This window comes from Canis lupus, chromosome 8 (genome assembly GCF_011100685.1).
Source record: "Canis lupus familiaris isolate Mischka breed German Shepherd chromosome 8, alternate assembly UU_Cfam_GSD_1.0, whole genome shotgun sequence".
Taxonomy (NCBI): Eukaryota; Metazoa; Chordata; class Mammalia; order Carnivora; family Canidae; genus Canis; species Canis lupus.
Genome location: NC_049229.1, coordinates 4,688,685 through 4,708,449, shown reverse-complemented (window position 1 = coordinate 4,708,449; position 19,765 = coordinate 4,688,685). Strand labels below are relative to the sequence as shown.

General features: G+C 43.7%; 1 pseudogene; it reads right to left on the bottom strand.

The window, feature by feature from the left end:
• Positions 1-6,641: 6,641 nt before the first annotated feature.
• LOC106559098 lies at positions 6,642-7,195 on the bottom strand (annotated as a pseudogene).
• Between the last annotated feature and the right edge of the window lie 12,570 nt (positions 7,196-19,765).

The following is a 19,765-nucleotide window of genomic DNA, read 5'->3' as shown; positions in this document are numbered from 1 at the left end:
TGGGGCTATTTTGTAAATTAAACTTGGCACAGCCTTGCCTGTTTGCTTTTGATCTAACATGCTGGACAAGGAGTTCAGTTCATTTACTGCCTCTCCAGCAACCGTGTCCAAGGGTATTATCCACTAGGAGGTCTAAGGAGGTTGCCACTATCAGTGCCCAACAGGCACACTTGAAAATTCATGAACAATTTGTAAGAAGGTTGGAGTTGCTCCCCCCGCCCCCTGCTTTAACTGCCCCGCCACTGAGATACTGGCTGAGCCCATGCAAAGGGGGAAATCAAGCCAGGACAAAAATTCAGTACTGCCTACAAGGCACCATAAGGATCTAGAAGCTTCTGATTTACCTCCAGATAATACCCAAGGGTACAAAGAACTGGCATTGCTAAAACTTAGCTGGTTTAGCCGATACATAAATCAGTTTGTTTGCATGCTCCTAGTTATGAGCATTCAGCTTAGGAGCTCTCCTATGCATGAATGGGCATTTGCAAAGCACCTGCTAAGCAGCCTCCTGGAAATTTCTAGAGTTGTCTTCCATATCAAGAAATGACACAGTTCTGGGTCAACACAATCTAGGGGCAATTTAAGAAATTATGTATCTAGGGGTGTCTGGATGGCTCAGCTCAGGTCATGGCCCCAGAGTCCTGGGATGGAGCCCGGCTTCTCTCTCCTTCTGCCCCTCGCCCCCATCTCACCCCTTTGCTCTATCTCACCCTCTCTCTCAAATAAATAAACAATCCTTTAAAAAAAAAGAAAAGAAAAGAAAAGAAATTATGTATCTATCTCACTCAACCAAATTTTCTTTCTCTTCTTTTGTAAATTTCTTCTGGGGGGACTGCCCATGCTACACTCTCCACTTTTATTTGGACTTTCCAGCCGTCAGACTCATTTAATTCTATGTAAGCAATGCTATTTGTCACAACAACACACACACACACACACACACACACACACACACACATACATCCCTTACCCGAATCCCTCCTTCTGCTCTCTCCTTTAATTCTGGCCTGGTTACCTTAAGGAAACATTTTCTCCTCCTTTTGAAAAGCATTTTGTTTTGAAAAAAGAGAATGAATTACTTAAAATTCCCTTGAAACTAAGTAAAAGAAAACTACCCTAAAGGTACCAGTGTCATCAAATTCTAGCACACTGGAAAGGGCATAGAAGTCCTGTCCAGAATTTTATCTTTCCCTTCTATCCAACATTGTTTCTTTTGTTTGATGAATTACAAGTGCTGCAATAATGAGAGTACTTTCACTGCAAACGTGTATATATAGTATTGTATTGTAAATTGCAGACAAATTATGGATTAAATGCGCCTGTGGGCTACTTGGAGGCCTAATCTCCACAGATAAGACGACTTTCTGTTTTATTTTTAGAAATTGTCTCCAGCGGCTAACTCACATTGCCTCTCGAGAGACAGGATTCCAGGGTCTTCACCGTAGTGGATATATGTTATCTTTGGCCTCCTGTCACCCAGACTTTCCTGACTTTTCCTGACAAGGCCAGCAGTGCCTTCCCAGGACTGATCCTGTGGTGTATTATTGTAAAGATTCTTGATCAGTTTTGCTCTTTTTAGGTTTTCTAAAGTTTTACATTGGGGGATCCCTGGGTGGCTCAGCAGTTTAACGCCTGCCCTCAGCCCAGGGCGTGATCCTGGAGACATGGGATCGAGTCCCTAATCAGGCTTCCTGCATGGAGCCTGCTTCTCCCTCTGCCTGTCTCTCTGCCTCTCTCTCTCTCTATGTGGGTGTCCCTCATGAATAAATAAATAAAATCTTTTTTTAAAAAATTTTAAAAATAAAGTTTTACACTGGGATTTTGATTGAAACAGGTTAATCCCATAAACAATTTGGGGAAAACTTAACAACTTTACAAATTTTGTTTCTCATCCAGAAACATGCCTTTTCATTTATTAAAGGATTAGATTCCTGAGTCAATTTTTCTGATATTCTTCGTGTAAATTCCATAGTATTTTGCTATTGTAAATCATTTTTTCATTGTATTTTTCTAGTTGGTTCTTGCTTTTCCAGAGGAAAGTTATTTTTAATTATAGATTCAATTATCTATTGGTGAAGCAAGCTACCTCACTGAATGTTCTTAATTTTCGATAATTTCTCACTTGTGTTATGATATGTGGTTCAAAATTATACCATCTACAAATTTCTACAGAAGAAAAGAAAAAATGACTTTTTTTTTTAATTTTTTTTTTTAATTTTTATTTATTTATGATAGTCACACACAGAGAGAGAGAGAGGCAGAGACACAGGCAGAGGGAGAAGCAGGCTCCATGCACCGGGAGCCTGACGTGGGACTCGATCCCGGGTCTCCAGGATCGCGCCCTGGGCCAAAGGCAGGCGCTAAACCACTGCGCCACCCAGGGATCCCGAAAAAATGACTTTTTAAAGTTTTTTAAGTTCTCAACAACTATTGATTATAAAGGAAGTTTTGGAAATCTATCAGCATAACACATTTATAAGCCAAGGAGAGACTGGCCTTTTCACTTACCTACAACCATCTTGAAGGTGGGCCTCAGTGCTAGGCCAGCTCACACATAATCTAGTGGGCAGTCATGCTAGATTATTTCTGTTTCCAAGTTGCACATGTTAATGACTATAATGCCTGGTTCTGCATCAGTCTTATTTTAGGGAAAACGTTAGGGGACCAATCTCTGGGAAAAGAGTCAATGATACACAAAAGCCTGCACTTAATCCTCATATTTTACCTTTTTCCCTAAGGCTGTGTCCTCATCTAAACTTCAACAATTAACCTTAGGACATGGCACAGTTTGGTTGAAATAATGGAAATATAGACTTTATTGACAAACAGCTAATTTACTCTTAGAAACCCAAAGGCTATAAAAAGAAAGGAAATTGCAAAGTTAATCACAAAATACTGTCATGGGAGGGGAAATGTACATGTTTGCACTCATAAAACTTAGAAATCAGGTTGAACACAATTCCTAGCTGCTTGCCTCTATCTGGTTTGGGAAATGTCTTCCATTTTAGATCTTCCCCAAGGGATGTTGACTCTTGATTATCTGTGCACATGAATGAGGAAGAGTATAATCTATGTCTTTTCCCTAAAGAATCCAAAAGTTGACATGAGCCACTACCTTTGGAAGCATATCTGGGTGTTACAAACATAAGGAATTAACCTCTTTGTCCCTTCTTATTCTTTTTTTTTCTTAAGATTTTATTTATTTATTCATGAGAGACATGGAGAGAGAGGCAGAGACACAGGCAGAGGGAAATGAGGGACTTGATCCCAGGACCCCAGGATCACAACCTGAACCAAAGGCAGACACTCAACCACTGAGCCACCCAAATGCCCCCATCCTTTCTTATTCTTGACTGATTTCTGACAGAGAGTCTCCAGCCTATAATGTGAATAATATTCTCTTCCTTGATTCTGTTGCAACACATGAATTCCTGGTAGTGGAGCCATGTAGGAACATGGTGAAGGCATTCAGACAGCAGAACCTCAGAAATAATTGTTGGCTTAACAATCCTTATTCATAAACCCCAGCACCTTCACGGAGCAGGTGCTAAATAAGATTCAAACAGCCTCATGAGCCTGATTCAAGGATGGCACATGGGCCACATTGAATCTAGGTTAAGCATAAAGATCATGATTGAGGGGGGCCCAATAAACATTGTCCCTCTTTCCTGCCCAAGTTCAGAACCAACCAAGCGAGAGATAAACACAGGAGCCAGACAGATGGAAAATGGCTATTAATGATAGAGCTCTTGGGAACATGGGCATGAAAGGTGAATAAACTCATTACTGTTTTCTAAACTAAAATTCCTGGGCTTTGAGCCTCTCTGATCGGGGACAGTGCCCACCCTTCAGATTTGCCACATAGTGGATAGTGGGGATGATAGGCCAAAGCAGCATATTTGCCATAGGTAGGCAGTTTCCAAAGAAGGAGAAACCAGAAGGAACTAAAGGAACTAAAGGAACTAAAGTGCTTGTTATGAACACAGATTATCTGACCCATTTAGGAGTTTCCGCTTCAGTAGGTCTGAGGCCTAAGGATCTGTATTTCTAACAAGTGCCTACGTGGTGAATCACCGCTCTCCTGCAATGGTTCTCAACCTTGATGAGCACTGGAATCAAGAAGAGAAAGGAGTGGGCAGCCCTGGTGGCTTAGTGGTGTAGCACCATCTTCAGCCCAGGGCATGATCCTGGAGACCGGGGATCGAGTCCCATGTTGGGCTTCCTGCATGGAGCCTGCTTCTCCCTCTGCCTGTGTCTCTGCCTCTCTCTCTAGCTGTGTCCCTCATGAATAAATAAATAAAGTCTTTAAAAAATAATAAAATAAAAAACTAAAATCACACCTATCAAAAAAAGAAGAAGAAGAAGAAGAAGAAGAAGAAGAAGAAGAAGAAGAGGAGGAGGAGGAGAAAGGAGTGTTTCCTCCTATTGTTCCTCAGTTTTTTGTTTTCCTTCTAACCCATTGGGTTTAAGCCCTAATTCTGTGGTCTTGCAAAGGTGTGGCACTCCATCCAGGGGAAGGAATCCACTGTTTATGGGAATAGTATAGCCCCCACTTCATGAGGCTTCTCTTTCAATATTGAGCACTACTCTTTCATGAGACTGGTAATGCACAGTAATGACTTTTGTCCACAGAAAGCTACATAGTGGGTCATAACATAAATTTAAAAACTCAAAAGCCATACTGGACTAGAGCACTCCTTATTCTGTCTCCCACCCTACATTAGGTCCAGCCACATTGCCAAAAGAGCTCATTAGGGATTCTTTATGAAACTAAATAATTTGTTAATAAAAATATTCCAATTTGGGTATATGCCTTCTCCCAAATTTCCCAGGTTGAAATTACAACTCCAAAATGAAATCCCCTGACTAGGAAAGTCTACAACCAAATTATCTCGCCTCTATGTTAAAAGTCAAAAGAAAGTTTCAAATTCCAACCTCCTCAATTCCTTATTCTTCTGAGCCCATCTAGAGTAATCCCCGTATTTAGATGGGACTGTGGTTCTTTTAGCAGCTGCAGGTGAGTTCTCTTCCCCTGGAAGAGGAGTAGTTCTCTTAGGACCTTGAAGCTTCAGCTGTCCTCATCTGTGCCTCACTTCTAAGAGCAAAGACAACACTAATGAATATCAAAGACTTCAACCCACTTATTGTAAAGATTTATTTATTTATTTATTTTAGAGAGACAGAGCAGGAGAGGCAGAAGGAGAGGGAGAGACAATCTCAAGCAGACTCCACGCTGAGCACAGAGCTGGTGTTAGGGCTCGATCTCACGACCCCGAGATCACCACCTGAGCAGAAATCAAGAGTCCCATCCTTAACTGTCTATACCACCCAGGCTCCCCTTGAACCACTTATTTTAGAAAGCACATCAATCCTTAGCAGTTAGCAGGTATCTCAGGCAAAATTATATTCCCAGAATCCTCTGCTTATAATGGCCAAAAGGCCATAACCAAGATTCGACATCTGAGAGGGGACAAATACACAGAAATGGGCAGAATCCTTGGTTGCACTCTTGCCGTGATGCTGCTCATTCTATGTCTTTGTTGGAAAAACAACATGCTCTGTGGCACCACATTTCTCCTTATTACGGGCAGGGGACAAGAAGGCCATCAATGCTTACTGTCTTAGCACTTCAAAGGTGGAACTTGACACCTGGTTCCCCTCTAAGAAAGTCTCGAAATCTTTAGCAGTGGCAGTCCCCAGCACTGGCTCTTATTTTATGGTCCCTTCATTTCCAACCCAACATATTGAAAACATCTTGATTTCCATTTGCCTCAAAGCCCTGTGTTTCCAGCATGCCACCGCTGAAGTGCATGTGACTCAGTCCCCACTAGCTCTTGGGAAGAGGCATTTTCAGGGCTCTGTCATAGGGGTGGTTGTCACTGTTTCTTGTTCTGAAATTTCTCAGACGCAGGACGCCTGCCTCCTCTGGAAGCTTTCGCCCTTATCTCACATTAATTTCAGCTGGAAAATCACTCTCAGCAGATTCCTGAACGGAGGCTACCGTTGCTTCCAAAACTGTGGCCCGGGGCCCAGTGAGACACAAGGATCCAACACGTCCTCCTCAAGACCTGTAGGTCCTCAGCTTCTGAATGGTCCAGGCTCCGAGTGGCCCTTCAAGCTAGGTCTTGTTCTGCAGCAGTGGCATAGGATTTGAATTCTCTCTTGCCCCAGTTCTCTTCAGAAAAAGGCAGCAAATTTTCTTTTAATCAGCCATATTGAGGCATGACTTACATACAATAAAATTCACCATTTTTTAAATGAAAAGCTTGCTTTAGGGGCACCTGGGTGGCTCAGATGGTTAAGGATCTGTTTGCCTTTGACTGAGGTCATGATGCCAGAGTCCTGGGATCGAGCCCCACATCGGGCTCCCTGCTCAGTGGAGAGCCTGCTTCTCCCTCTCTCCCTGCCTCTCCCCCTGCTTGCTCTCTCTCTCTCAAAGGAATAAATAAAAATTCTTTTTTAAAAGTTTGCTTTATTTTTCTTTTGAATCAAGTATTAGCTCCCAGGATACAGTTTGATTTTTTTTTTATGCCTTCCAAACATTAACACAGTTCATATCACCTTATCAATCACAAAATAATAAATCAATTTAGTCCCAGCGGTTACGGCCACAGCTAGATTGTTCAGGTGGTCAGGAACTCTTATCTGTTGACTTTACCTTTTAGTTCTTGGTTGTATCTCCAAATAGGAAAGAGCCGAGAGGCTCCTGCTGCCCCACAAAGAGGTTAACAGCAGACACACTCCGGGTTTTTGGAATAATTACAAGTGAGTATCTTGGCCAAATAAAGCCTACTGCCTCACAACAGCAGGATGAGCTGCGCTGACTTGCTCTGCGGGTCTGGCCTTGTCAGCCAACCCAGCACACACCAGTCCCCATTTTGTAATAGGAGCCCAGGGAGAAAAAAAAGCTGTTTGGGGGACCTGCCCAGTGATTGTACACTGGCCTCAATTTCTCCAGCACCAGGAGCTCCACCTTATCAAAGACCCAGTGGTAGGTGGCCTGAAGGCCCCGGGCACCAGTGGCTGCTGTCCCTGTGGAGGAGTGATCGTGGACGGCCAGGTGGGAGAGTGGCTGAGCGCCAGTCCCCGGCTGACACGAAGGCCACACCTCACCTCCTCCTGCCACCGTGCCTGGTGTCCTCCTCTCCCCTAGGGTGCCCTTCCTGCCGCTCAGCCTGCCCTCCTGCAAGCCCATCAGGAGGCCAGGGCCCAGAAAAGAAAAAAAAATTCACCATTTTTAAGGAGACAGTTTGATGAATTTTGAAAAATGTATCATCATGTAACCACCATGACCATCAAGATAGAAAACATTCCCATCATCCCTCAAAACTTTCCTTTGTGTCTTTTTGAAGTCTATTTACTCTCCCTAGCCACAGGATTCACTAATCTGTTCTCTGTCTTCTAGAGTTCTATATAAATGGATCATAGAGGGGCACCTGGGTGGCCCAGTCAGTTAAGGGTCTGCCTTCAGCTCAGGTCATGATCCCAAGGTCTCGCGCTCGAGAGCCTACTTCTCTCACGCGCTCTACCTGCAGCTCACCCTGCTTGTGCTTATTCTCTCTCTGTCAAATAAATAAATAAAAATCTTTTTAAAAAATAAATAAATGGATCATAGAGTATGTGGTCTTCTAGATCTGGCTTTTGAGATTCATCCAGGTTGTTGCACGTATCAGTAGCAGCTCATTTTTATCCCTGAATCATATTATGGTATGGATGTACCAAAATTGGCCCAACTACCAGTGTTAACGGCCATTTGGGTAGTTTCAAGCTTGGGACAATTTTAAATACACACATACAAGTATTTCTGTGAACATATTTTTTTGATTCTCTTGGATAAACACCTAGCAGTGGAATTTCTGGGCCATATTGTAAGTATATATTTAACTATTTAAGAAACTGCCAGACTGTTCTTTAAAGAGGCTCTTCTCATTTTTCTTTTTTTTTAGAGAGAGAGTGTGCATGATTGGAGAGGGGAAAGGAAGAAGGAGAGAGAGGATTTTTTTTTTAATTTTATTTATTTGAGAGAGAGACAGACAGAGAGAGAGAGAGAGAGAGCACGAGCAGGGAGAGGGGCAGAGGGAGAGGGAGAAGCAGAGTTCCCACTGAGCAGGGAGCTGGATGCAGGGCTCCATCCCAGGACTCTGGGATCATGACCTGAGCCGAAGGCAGATGCATAAGCTACTGAGCCACCTGGACTCCCCAGAAGCTGTTCTCATTTGCATTCCATGATCTCCTGTCATTTGATTTTGAGAGTCTTGTTAATATTAGCCACCCTAATGGTATGTTATATTATCTCAATTTGGTTTTAATTTGTGTTTTCCTAATGACTAGTGATGGTGAGCATCTCTTTATGTGCTTATTTCCCAAATATCTGTCTTATACTGTGAAGTGTCTCTTTAAAACTTTTGCCTATTTCTTAAAAAAAAAAAAAAAAAAAAAAAAAACTTTGCCTATTTCTTAAAAATCAGGTTGTCTCATCTTGTCATTGAATCCTAAGAGTTCTTTATATATTCTGAAAACAAATAATTTTCCTGAATATATGTTTTGCAAATATCTTTTCCTAGGCTGCGTTTTATCTTTGCATCTTCTTAACAGTGTCACTTAAAGAGAAGTTTTTAATTTGATGTTCAAGTTCCCATCTAAAGAATTTTTGCCTACCTAAAGTTCACAACAAATTTTCTCTCAAGTTTTTCCTTGAAATTTTGTAGTTTAGCTCTTATATTTCAGGTCAATTTTTGTATCTGGTGTGAGAGAAAAGTCAAAGTATTTTCCCCCCATAAGTTTGTTTTGACACCATTTGTTAAAAAAAGTTCCTTCTCCATTGAATTACCTCAGTACTTTTGTCAAAAATCAATTGCTCAGGGACACCTGGGTGGCTCGGTCTGTGGAGTATCTGATTCTTGGTTTCACTCAGGTGGTGATCTCAAGGCTGTGAGTTGGAGCCCCATCAGTAGGGACTCTGCTTGTGATTCTCTCTCTCCCTCTCCCCCTGCCACTCCCCCATTCGTGCACATCCTCTCTCTCTCTCTAATAATTAAATAAAATATTTTTAAAAATTGATTGCTCATATTTGTGTGGGTCTCTTTCTGAACTCTATTCTGGTCCACTGATACACATGTCTGTTCTTTTGCCAATACCCCACTATCATTATTACTTGTAGATTTATGGAAAGTCTTAAAATTAGCATGAGTCCTCCAGCTTTATTCTTCTTTTTCAAAACTTTTTTGCCTATTCTAGGCCTTAGCATTATCATATACATTTTTGTATCATCTTGTCAATTTCTACAAAATCCCTACAGAAATTCCTATTGGTATTGCTTGGGACATCCAGATCAATTTGGAGGGAAACAATATTGAGTTTTCCAACCTATGAACATGGTAATCTCTCTACTAATTTAGGCCTTTAATTTTTTTTTCTCAGCAGCATTTTTCAGTTTTCAGTGTATAGATTTCTCATGTATCTTGTTAAATTTATCTTAGTTATTTCATATCTTTCAATGCTATTGTAAATGATGTTTTAAAATTTCATTTTAAATTGAAATGCCTGGGTGCCTGTGTGGCTGGGTAGCTCAGTCGGTTAAGCACCTAACTCTTGATCTCAGCTCAGGTCTTGATCTCAAGGTTGTGAGCTCAAGCACTGTGTTGGGCTCCACACTGGGTGTGGAGCCTACTTACAAATAAATAAATAAAATAGAATTTCCAGTTTCCAATTTTTCATCTGCATCTGTGAGAGTCTTTCTTACCTGTTAATATGATGTCTGATATTAATTTACTTCTAATATTGAATCAACCTTGCATTTCTGAGATAAACCCTACTTGGTCATTATGTATTATCCTTTTTATATATAAATTGGATTCAGTTTACTAAAATTGGGTTGATGATTTTGTGCACCTATACTCATGAGCAATATCGGCCTATAGTTTTCTTCTTTTATATTTTTGACTAATTTTGGCAAATTATTTTACGCTGACCCCATAAAATAAGCAGAGAAGTATTTTCTTGTCTTCCACTTTATGGAAGAATTTCTGTAAAATTGGTATTATTTCTTCTTTACATGTTTGGAAAAATTCACAGTGGAGCCATCTGGGCCCAGAATTTTCTTGTGGTTGCTGTTTTTGTTGTAAGATTTGCAATTAGGAATTTAATTTCTTTCATAAAGAGACTTTATTTCTCTATCATTTTAGGTTATATATTTCTTCTTGACTGAACTACAGTTATTTCTATCTTTTCAAGATACTGTCCATTTCACTCAAGCTGTAGAATTTACTGACACATGTCATTCATTATTTTAATATCCTTTTAACATGTGGAGTAATCCCTTTTCATCCCTGATACTGTTAATTCGTATTTTCTCTCTTATTTTCTTGGTAAGTCTGACCAGAGATTTATCTATTTTATTGATCTTTCAAAGGATTATTGTATTCATCTCCTACTGCTGCTGTGATAAATTACCACAAACTTTGTGGCTTCAAACAACACAGATTTATTACTGTATGGTTCTGGAAGGCAGAAGTCCTAAATCAGTCTCATGGAGCTGAAGCCAAGGTGTTGGCAGGTTCCTTCTGGCAGTTCTGAGGGGAACATGCACTTTCTTGACTTTTTCAGTTTCTAGAGGCTATCTGCCTTCTTTGGTCCATGACCCCTCCTTCCATGTCCCACCTTTTTGCCTCTACCATCATGTCTCTAACCCTGACTCTCCTGGCCCTTCTAATAAGGATGCTTATGATGACAATGGGCCCACTCCGATATTCCAGGATAATCTCTTTGGCTTAAAAACTTTTAAAAAAAATCACAATAGGATGCCTGGGTGGCTCAGCGGTTGAGCGTCTGCCTTTTGCTCAGGGCATGATCCCGGGAACCGGGATCAAGTCCCACTTTGGGGTCCCTGCAAGGCGCCTGCTTCTCCCTCTGCCTGTGTCTTTGCCTCTCTCTGTGTGTGTCTCTCTCATGAATAAATAAATAAAATCTTAAAAAAAAAATTACATCTGCGAGTCCCTCTGGCAAAAAAAGGTAACATTCCCAGGTCATGGCCATCTTTGAGGGACCATTACTCAACCTACTGCAGCTTTTCATTTCATTACTTTTCTCTATTGTTCGTTTATTTCCTATTTTATGGATTTCCGGTGTGCTTTGTATTATTTTCTTCCTTCTTTTTGCCTCGGGTTTATTTTGCTTCTTTTTCTGGTTTCTTAAGGTAGAAGTTTCAATTTTTTTTTTATTTGGGCTATTTCTTCTTTTATAGTAAAAGCATTTAATGCCGTAAAGTTCCCTCTAAACACGGCTTTAAATACACACCCAAATTTTTGATGTGCTGTGCTTTCAATTTCATTCGCTTCAAAAACATTCATTTTCTGCAAGGTTTTCTTTGGTCCATGTGTTATTTTTAAAATATGCTTTTAACTTGGAATTTTTAAGGTATATTTCTCTTGTGATTTCTTTTCTCTCTCTCTCGGTGATTTCTAATTAATTCCTAATTAGAAGTGTATATGCTAATTTACTTCTCTTGTGTAAGTTTGAGCTTTTAAATTTATGGAGACTTATATGACTCAGAATCTCGATGACTATTTCATGTTTGAAAACGTGTTTTGCTGTTTTGAAAAGGGTGGTATTCTCCTGTTTTGGAGTGTTGTACTCTATAAACATCAATTAGGTCAACTTGACTGATAATGTTTGTTTAAAACTTCTATATCTTCGTTCATTTTCCATCTATTTTTTTCTATCACTGGGAAAAGTGTGTTTGAAATCTGCAACAAATGGATTTGCATCTTCTTTTAGCTCTATGAGTGTTTGCTTCATGGATTTTGATTCTCTGATGTTAGATTCATATCCATTTAGAATAGTTCTATCCTCTTGGTGGATTGACCACTCTATAGTCGTATAATGCCCCTCTCTATCCCTGGAAATGGTCCTTGTGGAGTTTTCAAAATAGTATAAGAGAGGACCAGAGGTTGCATGGCTGATCTAGCACACTGCCTGGCATATCATTTTAAAGCTAGAACCTCACACATAGATGATTTTTAGAGTGCATGAAATGTAGCTTCTTTTCCTTTTTAAAGTCTTGTACTGTAGATTTGCAGCCAAGCAATAAGAAAATTATTCCATTCCCTAGACCTAAAAGCTGACATAAGAAAACATTCTCTTTTCCCTCTAATCAAAACCTTGCCTCAGCTCCCTCTGTTTACTGAGCCCGATGCAGTGCTTGCATGTTTGTAAGGCTGCCACTTGCTGCCTTGCCTACATAAAGACAGTTGCTTGCCTGTGGATAAAGCTGCCATTAGCTGCTAGGTCAAAATATCCTGGAACTATGCTTACTGAGAATCAAAGGCCTAAAGCTGCCAGCCCAACCCCACCCATCAGAAGACAATCACATAACTATAAAAACTAGTCGTAGGGACACCTGGGTGGCTCAGTGGTTGAGTATCTGCCTTCAGTTCAGGGCATGATCCCAGGATCTTGGATCGAGTCCCACATTAGGCTCCTTCCAGGAAGCCTGCTTCTCCCTCTGCCTGTGTCTCTGCCTCTGTGCGTGTGTGTGTGTGTGTGTGTGTGTGTGTGTGTCTCATGAATAAATAAATAAAATCTTAAAAAAAAATTAGTCACGTAGGGGCACCAAGGTGGCTCAGTGGTTGAGCGTCTGCCTTCAGCTCAGGTCATGATCCCGGGGTCCTGGGATCGAGTCCTGCATCGGGCTCCCTGCATGGAGCCTGCTTCTTCCTCTGCCTGTGTCTCTACCTCTGTGTGTGTGTGTCTCAAGAATAACTAAATAAAATCTTAAAAAAAAAAAAAGTCGTGTGATGCACCAAAGCCCTATAAATCCCAAGAGTTAAAGAAAAATCAACGTGACCCATGTTTATTCCACCGAAGCCCTAAAGTCAGTCAGAGCTTCATGTTTTATGTTCCTCAAATCTGACTGTTTATCTGTCTCTCAAGTTCCTGGACTGTGCTCCAAATGTTGGGAGAAAGGATGCTACATACTAGACTCCCTCAAACTCAATCACCCTCCCCTGCTGATGCTATTCATCACTGGTCATGTAAAGTGTATAATAAGGTTTCTTTTCCCTGCTGTCTAGCAACACACTGGTCTCGGTTTGGGGTGGTTTTGGGTTTTTTTTTCCTACAACACCCACCCCTCTGAAAGTTCAGGCCCTCGCTATTTTACAAGGGAAGAGCTTCCAAGCACCCTGGAATGGTGACAAGGGTAAGCGATGTCCCACACAGGACAGTTTGGGTGGAGGCTCAGCCATATCTGGGACCCCAATGGGTGTTCCTCTGCCGGAGGAGCCACAGGCAGTGAGCAGGGCAGGAGGCCGCGTGGTGCTCTGTCTCTCTGTAGTGACTGCTCTCATTCCTGCCTGCCGTGCCCCCCCACCCCAATCAGTTCCTTTCTCACATAGCTTCTGGCTGTCTCCTCAGTTGTGTCCAGGATCACCTTCTGCTTCCTCCCCCCCCCACCCCAGAAGACCTTCATACTCATTCATGGGGAGGAAGCCATGGTGTCAGCTTCTCCCTCCAACTCTTATTAATCTTCATGATGCCATATACTATGTTTTGCTTCCCTCAGGGTCTTCCTTTTCAATTCCTAATTACCTAGTTTGGAAGTCAGACAAAAGAAAACAAAAAAGAATATTAACCATTTCTTTCTCTTTCCATCTGGAAGTTTTGACAACCAAGGAGAAGGCCACAGACATTAGAGAAGTAAGAAGAGCACAGAGGTTAATATTCAGGACTCTAGGTCAGCACATGGGTTTGCCCAACACTGCACTAAAGGGGTCACACAATCCCTCCAAACGCCCATCCTGGTACAGCCCTCGCACACAAGGAGAACCATTAACCAAGTCTAGTCAAATGACAGCACTGGTAGTTCAGTAAGTCAGGAGGTTTCACATGAATACACTACAGCTGGAAGAGGGTAAGCTGTGTGTCTAAGACACCTGCTTGTCAGAGCACAGCAGGGATTCAACTCCACGATGCTGAAACCCCATCCCCCCACCTTGGGGTCACCTGGCAGGACTCAGAGCCAGACTGGGACACAGGACAGAGGCCAAAGCAAGGAAGACACTCATTTCTAAAATGCAGCTGTCACTATGGAAGACAGGAGAGGAAGGGAAGAGTAGTCTGGGCCTGATTTTGCTCCATGTAAGCTCATCAGTGAGCTGGCCACTGATGTCTAAAGACCCTTCTCTCGAAGCATCAGCCCCCGTGGGACTCTCTTTGAAGCCTTCTGGTTATTTCCATTCAAGGCTATTTTCCAAAACTAAGAATTTTCCACCTGCCTTTATGAATAGGATATAAGTGTAATATAGAAAAGTGAGAGGAGAAAATCGCCTGTCCTGGGGGCTGGGAGGCGGGGTGGGTTGGAGCTGTGTGTGGCAGAGCTTGAGGCTGCTCCAGGTACTAACATCCCAGCCATCGATGTCATTTCCCTTCTGGGCTGTTCTTTATTTAGCTATCATAACATAATGCTTTAACATTGCTCAGATCAGCAAAGAGTGCTGTTTTGATGGGACTCTGAGGAACCCCCTTATATGGGTTTCAGAGATATAAGGGAAAAAATCCTCTGGTGACCTTGCATTACAATCCCAGAGAAAATGGATGCTGGGGATGGAGGGGGGAGGATCTTCAAAGTTGATGAAGGACAAGCATGGGTTCTTTTTATCCTCGACCTGACATTTCAGATTCAAGACTCCCCTGTGAGGGGTCCTCATGAGGGAATGGAGACTCCTGCCAACAGTAATTATGGCTAGATCTTAATGGTGCCCTGAAAGGCTCAAATCAAGCAGTAGGTTCAGCAGCTGAGGCTGTCTCCATAGGACTGAGGCTGGGTCTCCAAAGCGCCAGGTGCAGTCAGGAGTCGACCACCAGCCAGTTAGAAACCAGCTGCCTCTCCCTCTGACCTCACCTCACACCACAGTCTTCCACACGCACTACACAACAGCCCACCAGTCTTCTTTATGTTTCTCAAGCGCACACCCAGGTTTTCTCCTTCCCATCTCAGAATCTGCTATCTCCTGGGCCTGGAATGTTCTTGCCCAGACCTGTGCATAGCTGCCTTCTGGGCATCACTCAGGCCACTCCTCTAGGAGGCCTCCCGCACCAGCAATTCTAAAGACCTACAGGACCACACTTTCCCACCTTCATGTTTTAGTTTCTTCACAGCGATTATTACTTTTATCTTCTAATTTATTCATTCTGTTACTGTCCTTCTCCTCCACTAGAATTTAAGTTCTCTGAGGGCAGGAATCTTCTCCTTGTTCACTGCAGCGTCCTGAGCACCTTGCCTGGCACAGAGCAGACACTCAGGAAGATGGGTTAAACAGGTGAGGGGAGGATGACAGTGCTGCCCTATGAGGTCAGCTGCCCGCCTCATCCAGAAGCGACCACAAACTGGCAGGGGTCTGCAGGCCTCGGAGGAGCGCATCGGTGTCTATCACCCCACCATTCCCCCGCTAGCCGGATGGCACTTGGGCTCACGGTTGAAAGAAAGAATTATAGGATTTGAGCTGATAAAATTGCATCTGTCATGTACCAGCTGGTTTTCAAGATAGTAAGGAAAGCCATAGAGCTTGCTCGTTTTAGGTACAGCTACTGTGTCCTAACCCATTTCTCTCAGCGGTGACCCATTTTTAATGACAGTGGTTTTCTCTCATTTTTCTTTGAAGTATTTATTCCCAGCCTGTGGCCTGTTGTGGTTTGCAGGAATTGGAAAGTGGGTCTGGGGAAGGTTGCTGAGCCCTCTGACACGGGTCACTGGTCCCCCCTCTTCGCAAGACAATATGGTGAACTTCATTAAGATTAAAGGCAATCACTGTTCTTGTGCTTCATTTACAAGGATTTTGTCAGGAGTCCGTGGAACCTTCCCCAAGGGGTCCTCTGGTCCAACTTTCTACCAAATGCAACACCTTCCATGGCATGGCTAACATAATTGTCCAGCCTTTGTGTAAATAGTCAACTACATCACCAAGCAGGCAGCCCATGGCAAAATTTTTCTGAGGAAATTTCCCAATAAAATCGATTATTTTTCTTTTAAAAACCTTTTCTGTGGGCAGTTGGTAGATATTTTTAAATTTGGGATTTGGGCCATATGGCATGAAGTACTTAGAAATGTTTAGAGCTATTTTGTTTCTTATGAAAACAAGATTGAGAATAACCTAAGAGAAAATATAACACCATTGGCTTTCCCATTCATAAACACGTTCTGCTTGGCACTTACTTCTCTGACATTCTGTGAGGTGAGGGAGCCTGGAGTTGAAATTTCATTTGCATGTTATCCCACTGTGATAGGAAATTATTTCTCCTTGGCCAGCTCTTATCATGCAGATTGCTCTAAAATCAGATTACAGATGTTGTTTTGATTGATTAGTTCGTCCTGCCTTTAAAAAAAAAAAAATCACTCCTATCTTATCAGTGAGACTAAAGCTGAGAAAGCAATTACAAGACTTACTTGTGGGTTTCTGAGAGTGTTTTAACAAGAAGCTCCACAGAAATAACTCCTCGATGTAAAGGTGAGACAGAAACAAACTTCTTTAAAATCAAAGTAAATCTGTCAAATAGCCCGAGGGGCCCCGAATTTAATTAAATCCAATTAAGTTGTCCTGTGCAGCAGCGGGCACCCATTAAACGCCAGGTCATTCTAGGAGCTGCGCAGGATAAGAGGATAAATAGACCTTGGGGTTCATGCTCAAGACGCCCAAAGAAGCCTGACCCTCTGCTCCCCCTACCCTACCTCCCCACCCCAGGGAAGTCATTTAATGTGTCACTTGATATTCTGGCCAAGTGTCATGGGGCTCAGAGATAAGAGAAGTGGGGCTTAGCTTTGGGGAGATGCTACCTACATACTCTGGGCTTCGGGACCAGACCTCCTGCGCGGAGTCCCAGCTCAGCGCTTACTAGTTTCATGACCTTGGGCACGTTTTCTTTGACCTCTCTGTTTCCTCACGCACCACACGACAATCCTGTTTCTCTTGCAAGGCTGTCGGGGATCGGAGATCATCTCTGGAAAGCTCCCAGAACAGTGTGGTCCTCGGTAGCGTGCTCCAGCCGCCGCCCCGCGGGCCGGGCGCGCCCCTTCCAGAGGCTCCCAGGTTTATCCCGGGGAAGGTGACCTTGGAGGACGTGCGCCAGGACGAGCGGCGGCGGCCCCCGCAACGGCCCCCGCTTTCTCCGCGGGGCTGCGGCTCTGCAGAGGGGCGGGGCGGGGCGCGGGGGAAGGCGGGCGCGAGCAGCCGAGGGAGGAAAATCCGGGATAATGTGTTTAGTTTGATCCGTTCCCTGGAGTCATTAAAGTGCATCCCCCCTGGCCTCGCACATCCTCGAGCTGAATTAACCAGTCGGGGCGGCTTAGCGCGGGAGCGGACGCCGGCCTCCAGGACTGCGGCTCCGGCCTGCGAAGCCCGCCCCCTCGCGTCGGGGCTGGGAACGCGTCCCCGGCGCCAGCCCGAGCCCCGCCCGCCCCGCCCCGCCCCGCCCCGCCCCGCCCCGGGCCGACCCCCAAAGGGTCCGGCCACTGTGGGCTGGGACTGCGGAGGCCAGCAGGCCGGGCCCTTCCTCCCGCGCCGCTCATCGCAGGGTCCCCTCACGAGTTCTGAAGACGTCACTGACCTCCACCGGCACAAGGGAGAAAAGACACTAACCAGGCCCGCCACTTTCCCTCCCTGTCTCCTCCCTCCTCCTTTCTCTTCATTCCTCCCTTCCATTTACTGAGTGGCTTCTTTTTTTTTTTTTTTTTTTTTTTTAATTTATTTATGATAGTCAGAGAGAGAGGCAGAGACACAGGCAGAGGGAGAAGCAGGCTCCATGCACCGGGAGCCCGACGTGGGACTCGATCCCGGGTCTCCAGGATCGCGCCCTGGGCCAAAGGCAGGCGCCAAACCGCTGCGCCACCCAGGGCTCCCTACTGAGTGGCTTCTAACACAGTAGAGCCTTAATGTTCTCACCGAAAAGGAAAGAAGTCAGAAAACTTCTTGACTTTTTTAAAGTAAGGCTCCATGCTGGGTGAAGTCACTCAAGCCCGCGGCTTGAACGCGCCACACTGATACCAAAGCCTCAGGTGAGATCCAGTCAGGCGCTCCATCAACTGAGCCACCCAAGGCACCCAAAAGCAAAATATTTAGAACAAGAGCTGTGACCTTGTAAACGCTTAGTAGCAGTAGCTATGCTTAGTCACTATTATATCTTTTTCTATGTCTCGGGCTTTGCCTTGAGTCCTAGGAATGCAGGCCAGGAACCTAAAAATGCCCCTCGCCCCCATGAAGCACACAGGGACAAATTCTGGGCTTCAAGCTATTTGGGGTATTATCCATACCAGAGAGCAAAAAAAGAGTTGTGTTTCCAATGTCTAATAAAAAATTCTGAAACAAAACAATTCATGATAGCTCAAAACCCACTAGGAAATATTAGAGCCATTTCGCTCAAAAACAGCCCAAATTTTCACAGGTAAGTGTCTGGATGCCTTGGGGAGCTTTTTCTTTTCTCAAATATCTCCATGAAATATAATTCCCCTCTCCTTCCAATTCTAGTGCTTATCCACATTTTTAGCTACGGGGGAAAATTAATCTTCAGGTCGGTAGAGTATGGAGCTGCTTGGTTTGAAAGGTGTTTTTCTCACTCTGGTTGAAATTATATTCCTCTGTCTTATAGAATTACAGTCTCCAGGAGCCCTCTGCTAAAATATGCATGTCCCTGCACATGTCGCCTCATTCAGTATTAGTCATTAACAGTCACCATGAGACTGATTTGTTAAATGCTTCTCTACTTGATGTCTAAAACCAGGGAGGCTCAGAATGAGTACACTTCTCAAACTAGTATTATCTGATTTTAAAAATCATAAATGCTCATTGTAGAAAAAGCTAAAGAGAGAAATTATCCCCAGCATGAGCTAACTAATCTTTACATTCGATTCTCCTTTCCAGCTAAATAATCGTAGATCTTAAGATCTAGCGGGATCCCTGGGTGGCGCAGCGGTTTAGCGCCTGTCTTTGGCCCAGGGCGCGATCCTGGAGACCCGGGATCGAATCCCACATCGGGCTCCCGGTGCATGGGGCCTGCTCCTCCCTCTGCCTGTGTCTCTGCCTCTCTCTCTCTCTCTGTGTGACTATCGTAAATAAATAAAAAATTAAAAAAAAAAAAAAAGCCAAGATCTAGCTAAGGGGATGTAAACCCCATTCCGTGACTTGAAGAAGTCCCCCAAATTCCTACAGACAGATAAGGAGTCCACTTTTTCCTAGTCAGTCCTGAGCTCCAGATTGTACCTCCACAAATGCAACGTCCACTCTTTCCCAGGTCTACGCCCACCCCCAACACACAGGTGCACACATCTCGCCCCACCCACATAAAACATTAATGCCTGTGGTAAGCGCAAGGCCACCAGCAGGAGAAGTATGCATTGCAGCAAGCAGCTTCAAATAAGACATTTTCCAGGCCTTTCTTACAATGTCCTTTAGCCATTCCCTCTGCCAGAGAATGCCCACCAGCCACTATTGGTTCTGCTGTCCTTGGTCAGGTATGCCCCCATGCCCTCTGTCCCTGACCTTGGCCTCATGCAGAGCACCATAGCCACTTCCTGCCTTTGTTTAGGATCCTGCCCGCTGTCCCACCCTTGGGCCTTGCCTTCTAACCCAAGGGCTTACATTAAGTTATCTTTTACATCAAGAATAGTTTACCCCCGAAGAGGAACATTATCTTGCCAATCGCTAAAATAAGGAAATGTCCACCCCTGTTACATTTATTTATTATTTATTTGTTTATTCATAAAAGACATAGGCAGAAG